Raw genomic sequence first — 15,877 nt, forward strand, 5'->3', positions numbered from 1 at the left:
TGTGTCTTTTTTAAAAAGATTGCAAGCCTGTGGGCAGAGACTGTCCTGTTTTAACTACAGTGGTACCTCAGGTTAAGTACTTAATTCGTTCCGGAGGTCCGTACTTAACCTGAAACTGTTCTTAACCTGAAGCACCACTTTAGCTAATGGGGCCACCCGCTGCCGCCACGCAATTTCTGTTCTCATCCTGAGGTAAAGTTTTTAACCCGATGTACTATTTCTGGGTTAGCAGAGTCTGTAACCTGAAGCGTATGTAACCTGAGGTACTATTGTAAACATTTGTGAGCAACTCTGGGAACCTTTTTGGCTGAAGAGTATGGTGATAATGCTTCAGACAGACAACTAAATATCACTGGAAATGTATTCTGTTCACGCTCAGAGGCACTGCTCTCCAGTCATTTAAAAATATTAAATGTGTTACTGCCCTCTGAAGGAGAAGATGCTCTGCATGTAAGATGCCAGAATTTGGGCGGACAAAAGTTAACAAGCCAAAGAAAGGTTCCAATTCAGTTGGCAGCTTCGTTGCCGTTGATCAACTCTTTTTTTCTCCTTGTTTTCTGAATTACTCTGAACTTTTAAGTCAGGAAGCCAAAAAAAGGAATCACGAGAAATAATAATCTGCTAAAATGAAAAATGATACAGTCTGAGAAAGAGATTTAGGACTGGGGTGGAGGGGGGAAATCTATAAAGTCAATGATGATTCAGAAGTGCTGGGAGGGGGGAACTGCTGAGCCTTACAACTTTGGAGGGTGATGAATTGGAAATTTGGCAGCATGCATCACACGGCGTTTCAAAATGGTTGTCCGAATCCCAATTCCCTCTGCCTCCTGCCTTTTCACTGAAATTGCCTGTCAGCAGTAGGCACCTGCAAACTGACAGTGGGGCTTACTTCTGAGTAAACATGCATAGGATTGCGCTGGGAATCCACAGCCAGACTTTTCTAAAAGAGTCCTGCGTGGGCAGGCTATAAAGCGTCTTACCAGATCCGCTTGCTAAATGAATTACAGGCTTCTTTGCGGTTGATTCATTTTTGCCCGGAGGCTACCGGAGATCATCCCCACAAAAGGCAATTTGCAACAAATGGTAAAATCTAGCCAAGATTTTCCTGAGTAAAAAAAGCTGAAGTGGCTCAACACTGTCCGAGTTCTCCGGTAGCTGCCAGCTTTTATAGAAGACTGGTGGGGCTCAGCTACTTCATCACGCTAAACTGGAATAGAAGTACCGGCAGAAGCATCAGCGGAAAAGCGAGATGCAGATTGATTTTGTAGCTAAAGATACAGTCGTACCTTGGATCTCAAATGCCTTGGCTCCTGAACAAATCGGCTCCCAAACGATTAAAGCCCGGAAGTGAATGTTCCAGTTTTTGAATGTTCTTCTGTAAACCAAACATCCAACGGGGCTTCTGATTGGCTGCAGGAGCTTCCTGCAGCCAATCAGAAGCCACACTTTGGTTTCGTTTTGGAAGTCAAATGGACTTCTGGAACAGATTCTGTTTGACTTCCAAGGTACGACTGTATAGGTAAAGTGCCCACAGATGGTTAAGTCCCATCAAACTTGACTATGGGGTGTGGTGCTCATCTCGCTTCAGGCCAAGGGAGCCAGCGTTGGTCCTCAGACAGCTTTCTGGGTTATGTGGCCAGCAGGACTAAACCACTGCTGGTGCAACGGGACACCGTGACGAGTGCCAGAGCACATGGAAACGCCATTTACCTGCCTGCCACAGCGGTACCTATTTATCTACTCATGCTGGTGTGCTTTCAAACTGCCAGGAGCTGGAACAGAGCAAAGGGAGCTCACCCCATCACACGGACTTGAACTGCCGACCTTCTGATCGGCAAGTCCAAGAGGCTCAGTAGTTTAGACCACAGAGCCACCTGCTCCCTATAGCTAAAAATATATTAGTAGTGTTACTAGATATAGTATTACAGTGGTACCTCAGGTTACATACACTTCAGGTTACAGACGCCGCTAACCCAGAAATAGTGCTTCAGGTTAAGAACTTTGCTTCAGGATGAGAACAGAAATCGGGCTCCGGCGGCACAGCGGCAGCAGGAGGCCCCATTAGCTAAAGTGGTGATTCAGGTTAAGAACAGTTTCAGGTTAAGAACAGACCTCTGGAACGAATTAAGTACTTAACCTGAGGTACCACTGTATTGCTAGATATTACATGGCTGCTTATTGCATGCTTGCTTTTCAGCATTGTATCATAAGCAGCTTCCAGAGGGTTTGTTAGAGGCCAAAACTGAGGGACAGAAATAAATAATAATAAAAAAAACAGGGCTGCAAAGTTTGGTTGAATAATCTAATGGTTTAATCAATTGAAAGCTGTTTGAAAAATTAAAACATGCTTTCAATTAATTCAACAGCATTTCTGCCAAAGAAAAATTTGTTAATTACTTTTAGTAGAAGTGGTTACAAAAATTGCAGCTTGTGGGTGCCATTCTGAAATAGGTACCGGTAATGCCTGGTTTAACTGTGGGTTCATTCACACTTATGTTTAGCCCCATGTTTTCTAGGCACAGGATAGGCCTGCACTTTCCTGATCTGTGTCTGGGTGTTTTTTCTTAAGCCCCACTGCTTTCCCCAGGAAACCTGCTCTTTAATGCTGAACTGGAACAAACAGCAAGTGAGGTTTTTCGCGGCTTGCTGTTTGTGCCAAACTTTCTTTGATTGGGTAACAGCCCTAAAAATAAACAGATGTGGTGAAATAAAATAGGAAATGAGGCATTTGCACCAAAGAATGGTTTCCTCACCCCTTAAGTTGATTTTGCTGATGACTAATATTTTAAACCATATACCAATGACATGGGGTAAGACAGCAGGTCAGTGTAGATGGACTCTCCGCACCCTAACTTCCACCAAAAGACTGATATTGATTCATTGGAAAGATAATACCATGTCCCTCTTTGAGCAATGGGTGGAAGATATGAAAACTCTCACAAGATATAAACGGACTGCTTTTAGACCAGGCATAGGCAAACTCGGCCCTCCAGATGTTTTGGGATTGCAACGCCCATTATCCCTAGCTAACAGGACCAGTGGTCAGGGATGATGGGAGTTGTAGTCCCAAAACATCTGGAGGGCCGAGTTTGCCTATGCCTGTTTTAGACACTGATTGTGCATGGATAGCGGGTTAAACCACAGAGACTAGGGCTTGCCGATCAGAAGGTCGGTGGTTCAAATCCCCGCGACGGGGTGAGTTCCTGTTGCTCGGCCCCTTCTCCTGCCAACCTAGCAGTTCAAAAGCACGTCAAAGTGCAAGTAGATAAATAGGTACCGCTCCGGCGGGAAGGTAAATGGCATATAGATACAATGATATTTGGGATGCATTCATAAAAATGCATTTATAAAAAATCTCAATGTCCTGTTAGTAATTTTACATTAGTTGGAATAACTGTCTAAATATATATATATATATAAAATTAAAAATTGTTCAGTAGCACCTTAGAGACCAACTACGTTTGTTCTTGGTATAAGCTTTCGTGTGAAATCTGAAGAAGTATCTAAAGAAGTGTGCATGCACACGAAAGCTTATACCAAGAACTAACGTAGTTGGTCTCTAAGGTGTTGCTGGACAATTTTTTTTAAAAATATTTTGACTGCATCAGACCAACACGGCTACCTACCTTAATTCAGAAAAACTGTATTACTTATATGCCTATATTTCATATTGTATCACAGTTTTATATATTTCTTTTTCTTTTTTCTTTTCTGTTGTTTCTTTTCTCATTGAAAATATTCAATAACACACACACACACAAATATATATATATAGAGAGAGAGAGAGAGAGAGTTTTTATTATGCTGTGGACGCATAGCTCTGTGGCTGCTCTGAAAGAACTGCATATTTCAGACCTCCATCTCCTACTTGGCCTAAGTATTTTGCGCCGCTTCTAAGGTTCCAGTGGGAAAGAGGAAAATAAATTCTTTCTCACAAGAACTGGTCAACAAAGCTGTCAAATCATAACTCTCATAGCTACGGTTCTTTACAGCGGCCCTCCTTGCTTATTGCATTTATTGCATTTTTATCCTGTCTTCTTCCCAAGGGAGTTGAGCTGATGTATGATGTCTCCCTCGCTCCCATTTCTGGAGCTCCCCGCACCAGGACTCTGTGCAGTACTTTAAGATGAGAGAAAGTGCCTGGCCCAGAATCATAGAGTTGGAAGGGGCCCTCAGGATCATCTAGCCCAACCCCCTTCAATGTAGGTGAAATATACTCAGAGTCGCAAAGTGATTTCATGCTTTTTTTCAGCTCATAGTGGTGGTGAGGAATGAATGAAAGTCCCCTCAAAGTATCTGCTTTATATACATTATTTACACAATGGGCTGCACATGATTGGTTAATTCTGGAATTCTACTGTAAGCCAATCAGGTTGTGGATTCACTTATATCTGGAGCATGATTGGGTGGTTCCTGCCAACCAATCATACTGCTGCATTGTTCTTGGACCAATCAGACTGCTGCAATTTGGATCCTATTGTTCTAGGACCAATCAGACTGCTGCAGTTTGGATCCTATTCAACTCAGTACATAACAGTAGGGGATCAGACCTCCAATATTGGCATTATCAGCACCACACTCTAACCAACTGAGCTAATGAACTCTGTGGCTGAACCTCTCCAGTCTAAGTTCACTGCTAGGCTACAATGGAAACAACCCCAAAGATCAGTACATAGACTTTAATATTCTCTTTGCAGCTGTGGTAGGTGTGATTGCAGCCGATTTCCTGCTAGATGACAGCAGCTCCGAGTTATTTTTGGGTGGGTTGTTGTTGTTGTTTAGTCGTTTAGTGGTGTCCGACTCTTTGTGACCCCATGGACCAGAGCACGCTAGGCACTCCTGTCTTCCACTGCCTCCCGCAGTGGGTTAGAGAGCCCTTAATGAAATCTACAAGCTCTACCCTCTGTCCTTTCAAAAACGGAATCAAATCATGGCTTCCCCAAAGCATTTCTGAAAGCATGGGGCAGCGGTCAAAAGCACACAGGATGAGGCTGGTGGATCAGGCCCATGCATCCCATTCTCACAGTGGCCAACGATATTCCTGTGGGAAACCAGCAAGCAGGACACAATCACAACAGCACTCCTCCCATTCTGTGGCTCCCAGCACTGAGTCACAGAGGGATAGGGGGTTGTGCCCCCTCTTCCTGTAATTTGAGCAGTGAATGATGCTGTTGTGCGCGTTTCCGAGCACAATTCAAAGTGTTGGTGCTGACCTTTAAAGCCTTAAATGGCCTTGGCCCAGTATACCTGAAGGAGCATCTCCACCCCCATCGTTCTGACTGGACCCTGAGATCAGCTCTGAGGGCTTTCTGGCGGTTCCCTCCCTGCGAGAAGTGAGGTTACATTACAAGGAACCAGGCAGAGGGCCTTCTCGGTAGTGGCACACAATCTGTGGAACATCCTCTCATCAGATGTCAAGGAAATAAACTATTTGACTTTTAGGAGACCTCTGGAGGCAGCCCTTTTTGGGGAAGTTTATAATATTTGATGTTTTATCGTGTTTTTAATATTCTGTCGAAAGCTGCCCAGAGTGGCTGGGGAAACCCAGCCAGATGGGTGGGGAAAGAGAGAGAGAGAGAGAGAGAGAAAGAAAGAAAGAAAGAAAGAAAGAAAGAAAGAAAGAAAGAAAGAAAGATTATTATGTTCTTCCTACCTAGCAACAAGTATATATTTTTTTACTGCTCATCCCACTTTTTGAAGTGGTGAGGTGTTTTAGGAGTGCAGCGGTTATCAAGGTTTGGTTCCCTTTGAAGGAGGCCACTGGAGCCTTACCATTGTTGTTTTGTTGTTGTTGTTTTTGACAATACAGTGGTACCTCGGTTTCAGAACAGTCCGGTTTAAGAACGATTTGGTTTATAAACTCTGCAAACCGGAAATAATTTAAGAACTTTACCTCAGTCTAAGAATGAAATCTGAATGGTGGAAGGGCACCAGCGGTGGGAGGCTTCATTAGGGAAAGCACGCCTCGGTTGAAGAACGATTTTGGTTTAAGAACGGACTTGCCCACAGACAGCCAAACCCACTTGCCCTTCAGAGAGAGAGTCAACCCAACACCCAAAATGCTGTTGGCTTACAGGGTCCAATCTCAGTCCTCTGTCTTGGGGAGTTTAAATGTATGGAGGGGTATGCACACAAGCTCCACTCTCAATATCCTGACATGCCTCTGATCTGCTTTAGATATCCCTGTCTTGAAAGGGAAACGTCTGGAGGGGTGTTTGTCTTGCAAACTTGGTTAACTGAGCATGCTCCGAATTCTCCCTGTGTCTGGGAACTCTGCCTAGGGCTTTAGTCTCCCTCGGAACCCACAGATATTGTTCTATTCACATAGAGACCCCTAGATTGCTAGCTTATTCCTAGCTATATGTGGTGGAGAGAAAGCTATTCCCCTTGTTTGCAGGTACCATCTGCCTAAGGAAGATCATCTAACCATTTGTACCCATGGAAGCACATCAATGGAGCACCCTGGGCTACTGACATTCATTTGCCAAGTTCAGGATTTTGGCCAGGCAACCCAGACCTCTGTTCACCAAAACCCATAGCATTATTTGATCATTCTGGGGGTGCTAATTGAGAAAATGGCACTGGGGGGCCGTTAACCCCATCGCCCAGTTCCATATCACAGATCTTATTCTCTCTCACACACACACCCATCCCAGCTATTCACTTTTGATTGTAACTGCTGGAGATCTATCACAGACCTCTTGACATCATGGTCACACCTAGCCTCGTCCTGAGATACTGTATTTGAGGTAGAGGTCATCCACCTGACGCGGATAGGAAGACCCCTCCTGCCCCCCTCAGCTTTGGGCAAAGACTGGTCTGAAGCCACCGAGACATCAGGATTCCTTTGCAGCACAGAACCACCAGATAATCCTGGGAGAAATCAAAACACAAAATCCTCCTCGTCTTTCATGCAATTGAGAGATTTGGCTTGGAAATGTAACCCCAAAGTAGCCATCATGTGATGTTTCTTTTAAAAAAATAAACGCCTTGACCCCTAGACTGAGGCTGCCTTCCTTGAGTGACTTTGGCTAAGCCGTTAATTCTCTCCCAGGCCTGGAGTTATTAGTCATCAGACAAAAGCTGCAGAAAGACCCCTTCCCATGCCCTTCTTTATTACTGTGCATTAGCTAAGAACTATGCTTCTCCCAGTGATGGAAACAGCATCACTGTGTACATTTTTTAAATGATTCAGTACTTTAGGAATTCTGAGAGGAATTTGAAGAGGGGTTGGCGCGGAGGTCAGGCCCACGGCCAGATATTTTGAGATCTGTTCTTCATTTTGTAAGAATGAACTAAAAGCAACGCTGAATGGGACTGGCTTCCCGCCTCTGCATCCCCTTCTCAGTCTCTATTCCTTTTATTTGTATGCCATTTTACCACACAGGAGGGTAGGGAGAATGTTCAAAGAAAACAGGAATGCGTTTCAAAACCAAACAGTGCAAAAACCATTTCAGAACAACACAGCAAAACAACACAACAGCAAATCTAATAACATACAAAAACATTTCAGTACAGTGGTACCTCGGGTTAAGAACTTAATTCCTTCTGGAGGTCCATTCTTAACCTGAAATTGTTCTTAACCTGAGGTAGCACTTTAGCTAATGGGGCCTCCCACTGCCGCCACACGATTTCTGTTCTCATCCTGAAGCAAAGTTCTTAGCCCGAGGTACTATTTCTCGGCTAGTGGAGTCTGTAACCTGAAGCGGCTGTAACCTGAAGCGTCTGTAACCAGAGGTACCACTGTACTATAAATATAACAAGATTATGTAAACAACATTCAGCGTCCAACAGCAAAAATAACAAGGCAGGTTTGCAGTTTTGTCTTCATCCTGGAAGAACACAACACCCAGTGTTGTTCACAGTCCCTCTTCCAAGAGTGGAGGGATCTCTGGTGTCCTGCATCCTAATAATAAAACTTTAAAAAGGCACCAATTGCAGCTTCTGAGGCTCCAAGGCACATTGGGATCCTAAGGTGAGGTTGGGGACTTTAACTGGTACGGAGCTACAACCCTCTGTTGTAGTCTCAAATCAGTTCTGCATTTTGCACTGCGGGGAGGGATGCTCCTATTTGCTCCAGTGGTGGTTGAGGAAGTGGGGGAGAGAGGCTTGATCCCAGTTGCCAGAACTCCTGGCTTGAGACTCCTTGCACGCACATCCCTTCAAGTATGTTGACTGCCTGACCATTGGCCACCAGCCTTGTAGAAAGATGAGTGGCTTCTCTGATGAGAAGGCATTGCCTGGTTATTTCCCCTCCAGCTGAAGCATGAAGCGTTGCATGAATAAAATGTGTTTTCAGCTTTGAAGGAAGAATCAATCTGCAGGGATGCGAGACACATACGGTATCAGTTAACCTTAAACATTCCAGATAAAATTAAAAACTCTTTCATCTCAACTATAGAAGTAACAACAGGACGCAGACTTTTTACCTTTAAGCTTGCTTTCAAGACCAAGACTTTGATTCTCTAAAGGCTGTAAAAAGAGTTTTGCTGCATATATATCTATCCTTTAAATTTGATATTTATATATGCTTTTCATGTTACAGTAATTTGGTATCTGCATCTGTAAAATACAAGAAAGGTAAAGATGAAGGCTCTGTATTTCTAGAGATCACACATGAACAACTAAAGTTTCTCTAGGAGATAAACCCCATTGCATGTTATGGATAAAACAGCCTGTCCTATCAAGCCAATCTCCCTCTGCTAGGTGTGAACTGGAATATGTTATTTCTGTTTAGATCCTGAATTCAGGATACACCAACAGTTCCCTCTTCCCCGCCCCTTCCTTTTTGTGTTGTGGCTTTTTTAGATTGTACGCCTGATGTCAGGGATTGTGCTATTTTTATTGATCAGTTATCCACTGTGGGAACTTTTCTAGCTGAGTGGGATATAAATGTTTTCAATGAATTAATTAATGGGAAATGGTTCCTTATCCCCTTTTTGCTCTGGCACGAAGCCACATTTGGACACTAGCAAGAGCACCTGAACATTTGTTCCAGTTACAGATAGGTAGCCGTGTTGGTCTGCCATAGTCAAAATAAAAAAATTCCTTCCAGTAGCACCTTAAAGACCAACTAAGTTAGTTCTTGGTATGAGCTTTCGTGTGCATGCACACTTCTTCAGATACACTGAAACAGAAGTTGCCAGATCCTTCTATATAGTGAGAAGGTGGGGAGGGGTATTACTCAGAAGGGTGGTGGGAATGGGAGATTGGCAGATAGCTGAGATGAGCCTGTTGACGACTCTTAACAACTTGTGAACATTTGTTGTGAGTGCATCACACACACCTCACAAAGATGTTTATCCAGACGAGTGTTCCCAAAATGCATTTTAGCATTTCAGAAAGCCCTGGAATTCAAATGTCAAAGACAACCATACAACATCCAGCTTGTGCCCACTGTGCTTCTTCCAGGGAGTTCAGGGTGATGTAGATGGGGATGTCTCATTTATTTAATCTGCAATACCCTATGAGGGTAAGCTGAGGCGTCAAATGAGTTTCATGGCTCACCAAGAACTCGAGCCAAAGAATCTCTGCTCTGGGTTCAATAATCCACGGTCCACACAACACACCTGGCTCCTGTGTCTCCCAGATCAAACCTTGAACTCGCAGCCTTTTGCCCAGCATGTTTCTTAACAAACACACAAAGGACAGATGGGGCAGATGGAGAATAAAATTGTCTTGCTCCAATTGTCTTGCTTTTTTTGTCTTTGTTTTAAATCGATTGCTTCTGTGCAAGACCCTGAAAGCAGGCAGGATGGCGGTGGGCCGGTTCCAACATGACCTCCGTATCGCAACGCATCCAGAGCGCTTCATTTGGAGAGAAAACGTGAGCCCTCTGGACCTTTGGTGCTAAAATATGAAGCGTAAATCTTATCAAAACGAAATTAAAAGATGCCTGCTTCTTGGGAGAAAAGCAATGACAAACCTAGACAGCATCTTAAAAAGCAGAGACATCACCTTGCCAACAAAGGTCCGTATAGTTAAAGCTATGGTTTTCCCAGTAGTGATGTATGGAAGTGAGAGCTGGACCATAAAGAAGGCTGATCGCCGAAGAATTGATGCTTTTGAATTATCGTGTTGGAGCAGACTCTTGAGAGTCCCATGGACTGCAAGAAGATCAAACCTATCCATTCTGAAGGAAATCAGCCCTGAGTGCTCACTGGAAGGACAGATCCTGAAGCTGAGGCTCCAATACTTTGGCCACCTCATGAGAAGAGAAGACTCCCTGGAAAAGACCCTGATGTTGGTAAAGATGGAGGGCATAAGGAGAAGGGGACGACAGAAGACGAGATGGTTGGACAGTGTTCTCGAAGCCACCAGCATGAGTTTGACCAAACTGTGGGAGGCAGTGGAAGACAGGAGTGCCTGGCGTGCTCTGGTCCATTGGGTCACGCAGAGTCGGACACGACTAAATGACTAAACAGCAACAACAACAAATCTTATCCTTTGAATTGAGTCAGAAAGTGATACCAAATTTATGAACACAGGTACAAGTAGGACTGCAGAAACGCAACATTATCTGTTTTTAGAAGTGGCTGGAGGGGGTTGGGTTCTGCCATTCCATCAGATCTCACCTGGGTGAAGCTTAAATGTTCCCCATTAGCCAAAATCTGAACTCCACAGCATCTGCAAGTATTAGCATGCCTATTCCACGCAATGCTGCTATTCAGCATCTGATACTCTCCTTGCTTTGCTAATAAGCATTTTTGCTTCTTCGGTTGTTGTTTTTTAAAATCTCAAATCTCTAATTACCATCTCCATTCGGGGGGGGGGGGACAGAACTTCTGTTCCTGAAGCTGATAAGCATGTGAAACTGCAGCAATGCCAGATTCCCCAGCCACATCAGCCAGCTTGAGCTGACAGATTTTAAGCTCTTGCTCATGTTACATTTGAAATATATATAAAACTTTTATCTGGTCTCCTGTCAGCTATTCTGCAAATGGCAACGGCTGGCAGGATTGACAGCTTGTAGCTAGACAGCTCCCTTCCTTCCTCCTCATGCAAAGTGCAGCAGACAGGCATTCCATATTGCTGCAGCATGAAAGCCAAAAATCCATCCAAAGGACATGGCATTTTGCGACTGGGTTGGGACAGTTCTGTGGGGAGGAGTCCTAGGCAAACCAAAGTGCTGCTTATGAGACAATAATCCTTATTGTCATTGTCCCATACAGAACAACGAAACTGAAAAATCTACGTAAAACATTCAAAAACCAACAAGCCTGCTATCCCAGCTATTCCAGCCTGGTTAGTCCCCTAAAAACTCTGACACCCCATTATTAAATACAGTATACTCCCATAGAGACTCCTTATACTGCATTTAAAACCAAAATCACATTTGGATAGAAACTGTTTCTCAGACGGCTAGTCCTAGTCTTTATAATCCTGTACCGTCTTCCAGAAGGCAGAAGCTAAAAGAGATCATTTCCGGGGTGCCCACTATCCTGCACACTATCTTGTGGTCCTCTGTCAAGGAGGTGGGTGCATCTTCACTCCCAGACTTTGAAATGATCCTCCATCAGCAACAACCGCTAAATCACAATGGTTTTGTGCTATCCCTTTCCACATCCTGCAGGACAGGAGCAGTTAATGTGGTATGCTCCAGAGGTTGTTCCCATCAGTCCAGCCACCATGGCCAATGGTCAAGAATGATGAGAGCTGAGGACCACCAGATTGTCCAGCTTTTCTGAAACTGGTCTTCTCTGGAATATCAGAGCACTGAGCCCTATGGTGCAACTCTGTCGCTTCCTTTCCCCCCTGGGATTGTGGTTACACACAGGTATCAATTTCCAAGTCTACTCTAAGGGTAGGTTTTGGTTTCAAAGTTGTCGTCTAATGACTAATGAAAATAACACCCTGCTTCCCCAGTAAGAATGAGAGTACCCTTGCCTGTAGCTGTCTATGGAGGAAAAAAGGATATTTAGCTGTTGGACAGTCATCAGAGTTTATGCTGAGTTTATGCATCTTAGCTATGCTGAAACTCAACTGAAATCAATAGGGTCAGCTGTGTCCAAGTCTTCCCAGGGTTGCAGCCCTAGAGAGAATGTGTCCTTTTATTTAAAATGCATCTCTGGGTTATTTGTGGGGCCTGCCTGGTGTTTTAACATGAGTAGAATGTGTGCTTTTATTGAAAAGAACTGGGTTATTTGTGGGGCATAGGAATTTGTTCGCCCCCCCAAATATAGTCTGGCCCCCCACAAGGTCTGAGGGACAGTGGACTGGCCCCCTGCTGGAAAAGTTTGCTGTCCCCTGTCTTAGGACAACAAAAAGTTTAGATAATGGAGGTTTTGGTAGGGTAATATGTAACCAATCAGTAAAAACAATATGTTTCTGTGTTACTGTGTTTTAGATTTGGTTAGAGAAGAGGGTAAAGCAAGCTTGCCATATTTCGAAAAGTCAAATTGCTGACACCCCCCCCCAAAGTTGTTGAGCTTCACCACAGATGGGATGGGAAGAGGTGTTGCCTTGGTTTCTTGCTTAAGGAGGTGGAGGAGTAAGAATGTGGGGCAGCCTCCCACCATTAGCCCCTCGAGCACCCTATTCTGCTGCGTGTATACCTCTGGCTGTCTGGCTGCGCTCATTCTGTTGCAGGAGGGGGACCCTCAAAGGAACCTTGTGCCTTGGGCCAGGAAGGCAACTGCCAGCAGCAGAAACATCTCTGGGCTCTCCCAGTGGCGTAGCGTGGGGGGTGCAGGGGGGGCCGGCCACACCGGGCGCAACATCTGGGGGTTAGGGTTAGGGGGCGCAAATCCATGGGTTAGGGGGCGCAAATCCATGGGTTAGGGGGCGCAAATCCACGGGTTAGGGGGCGCAAATTACTTGCCTTGCCCCGGGTGCTGACAACGCACGCTACGCCACTGGGCTCTCCCCATTGGATGTGGATTTCAAGGAGGAAGACACAAAATGCGGAAGCTTTTTCTGCCCTGAACTGCAGATGAGGGACACTTAGTGTCAGACGGCTGAGGAACCAACCCCCACGGCAGGTTGCCAGGAACTGATAAGACAAGTCCTTACCATCTGTTTTTATTCCATATTTACAGAGAGAGGCTTGGGAATGCAGCCTCTTGGAATAATGGCATTGTCCATCTCCACTCCTCTTCTTCATTCGTCATCTCTTCTACCGGTGGCGCTGAGGGTCCTTTGCTTCTGAGCCCTCTGCTCTCCTACTTTTAAGGCTCGCCGGCTTCTTGGAATGCTTTCTAGTGATAATGTGTCAGCCAGCTGCTCCACCTCTGCTTCCTCCTTCTCTCCCATTATTTCCCAAGTTTCCCCCTCATCTGCCACTGAGCTGTGACCTCAACAAACCACTGCTGTATATCTATACAGTGGTACCTCTGGTTAAGAACTTAATTCCTTCTGGAGGTCCGTTCTTAACCTGAAACTGTTCTTAACCTGAGGTACCACTTTAGCTAATGGGGCCTCCCGCTGCCGCCGCACGATTTCTGTTCTCATCCTGAAGCAAAGTTCTTAACCTGAGGTACTATTTCTGGGTTAGCGGAGTCTCTAACCTGAAGCGTCTGTAAGCTAAAGCGTATGTAACCCGAGGTACCACTGTACTGTCTTCCTCTTCCTGCTCCCTGGACGGGTCAGGATGTGGACGCCGTCTCCACCATTCCTCCTCTGCCCAGTCCTTGACACGTAGCAGGATTTTATGAATAACTGCCAGCCCTGGTGGAGGAGACCCACCAGCTGTCCTGTCGTAGGACCATGACACTGCCGGCCCACTGTTGCCCAGCACACATGGATGGCCACTTTGCCCAGTTCTGACAGGAAAATTGCAAAAAATAAAAAACGCAGGAAAACCCCAGAAGAAAACTTGGGAAAAAAAGAGAAATGGCCAGGCTCGCGGCAGCGGCGCCTCCCTCCCTCCCCCGCCTCCTGCCCCCCCCCCCGCCAAGGGAAGTGACCTCTCATCACTGCTGCCAGGGCACAGCCTTCCCCATAATTTTTTTAAAACAAAAACAAAAAAATGGGGGGGGGGACAGAATACCGGGGTTGGGGGTTGGGTTGCCATATGTCCTGGAAATTCCTGACATCTCTTAAAATTCAAAAACTCCCCCCGGACGCCATTTCAGGCATCCTATTTCCGTACGTGTCCGGAATTTTCCGGACGTATGGCAAGCCTAGTAAAGCTCTCTGTGGAAGCTAAATCCTATCAAAAATTTATACAGCTCTCATCCCTAAATGCTCCTTGACTGCTTTCATCTTTTTCCCTCTTTTAAGTAAGGCTGTGTACCAAGCTGCACTTTTTGATTCGTAACCAGTTACAAGCATTACACACTGCATACAGAAGAATGTACGTGCCGTCAGTTTTAACACAGCAACGCCACTCCAGCCCTGTTCTTTGATCTTGAAACGCTGCACAGTTGTTGTCGTTTTTTATATACAAAAAATAAAATAGAAAATCACTGGTGTATAAATCTGCCGTCTCATGCGGTCAGTGTCAGACACATTACAACAACTGTCCTAAGTGTGATAATAATTGCAAAAAACGGGAACTTTGATACTTATCAGCCTCAGCACAAGAAAGGAAGCAGGCGCTGATTTCATCCCTTCCACCATATGGATGCAGTTGTTTTGACCGTCATTCAAGAGAGTCCCATCAGTATACAGAATACCTTGACACAGTTTCTTTGAACTGGTTACTCTTTTCATCCAAAAGTCCCCCTGTGGATATATGGTTGTCAGCTGAGGGCTGTATAACCATTGTTTTTCCTGCCTGCCCTAGAATGCAAAAACGCAAGAGCTCTGCTTAATCTTCCCAAATCCATCTAATTCAGCACCAGGCCAACCAGAATAGCCCTGCTACATCAGACCAATGGCCCACCTTGTCCTCAGGGTGGCTATACTTGCCCTTGGGAAGCCTGCAAGCAGGACGAGAATACAACTCCACTCTCTACTCCTGTATTTCCCAACAACTGAAACTCACAAGAATACTGCCTCCAACAGCCTCCAGCAGTGCTGATAGTAGATAACCACAATGGCTACAGTGGTACCTCGGTTTACAAACTTCATCTGTTCTGGAAGTCCATTCTTAAACCAAAACCGTTCTTAAACCGAGGCGCGCTTTCCCTAATGAAGCGTCCCGCATTCAGATTCTGTTCTTAGACTGAGGTAAAGTTCTCAAACCAAGACACTACAGTGGTACCTTGGGTAACAGACACTTCAGGTTACAGACTCCGCTAACCCAGAAATAGTACCTCGGGTTAAGAACTTTGCTTCAGGGTGAGAACAGAAATTGTGCTCCAACGGTGCGGCAGCAGCAGGACGCCCCATTAGCTAAATTGGTGCTTCAGGTTAAGAACAGTTTCAGATTAAGAACGGACCTCCAGAACGAATTAAGTTCTTAATCCAAGGTACCACTGTATTTCCAGTTACGTGGAGTTTGTAAACCAAATCGTTCTTAAACCGAGGTACCACTGTACTAGCCTGATCTTCCATGAATTTGTCTAATCCCCTTTTAACTCTATCCACGTTGGTGGCCATCATATGCCAACAATGCCCTTCTCCAGACTACTGGGACAAACAAGCTAGCCTGTACACAAAGCAATTAATGGACACATAATTGATACTGGAAATGGCATGGCTAGCTAACCCAGCCTCACTTTGGACGTGTGTGTGTGTGCCATGCCTTTCTTCCTGGTTCACACTGAAAAGTTATTTTTAAATGCTCCGAGGGACAGGAGAGATACCCAAAGGCTTCAATTGAGAAATGAATTAATTTAATGTAACTGGGACTGGGCACAAGTGTGTCCATCCCACCCACTCAAAATAGCCAAACAAAAACAAACACCAAACAGGCAAGGACTGAGCACACTCAGTGGGCATGCAGACTGATAGATATAGGTATGTGTGCATGGGGGAGGAAGAAGGGACCACT

The 15,877-nt window shown here is 45.1% G+C and overlaps 1 long non-coding RNA gene across 1 annotated transcript; it reads right to left on the bottom strand.

The window, feature by feature from the left end:
• Nucleotides 1-7,428: 7,428 nt before the first annotated feature.
• LOC309539675 lies at nucleotides 7,429-9,543 on the bottom strand. Its single transcript, XR_014222941.1, has 3 exons — nucleotides 9,508-9,543; nucleotides 8,430-8,562; nucleotides 7,429-8,318 (listed from the first exon to the last, which is right to left on the bottom strand). It is a non-coding gene; the product is annotated as an uncharacterized lncRNA (long non-coding RNA).
• Between the last annotated feature and the right edge of the window lie 6,334 nt (nucleotides 9,544-15,877).

This window comes from Podarcis vaucheri, assembly GCF_965113315.1.
Source record: "Podarcis vaucheri genome assembly, chromosome: 8".
Classification (NCBI taxonomy): domain Eukaryota; kingdom Metazoa; phylum Chordata; class Lepidosauria; order Squamata; family Lacertidae; genus Podarcis; species Podarcis vaucheri.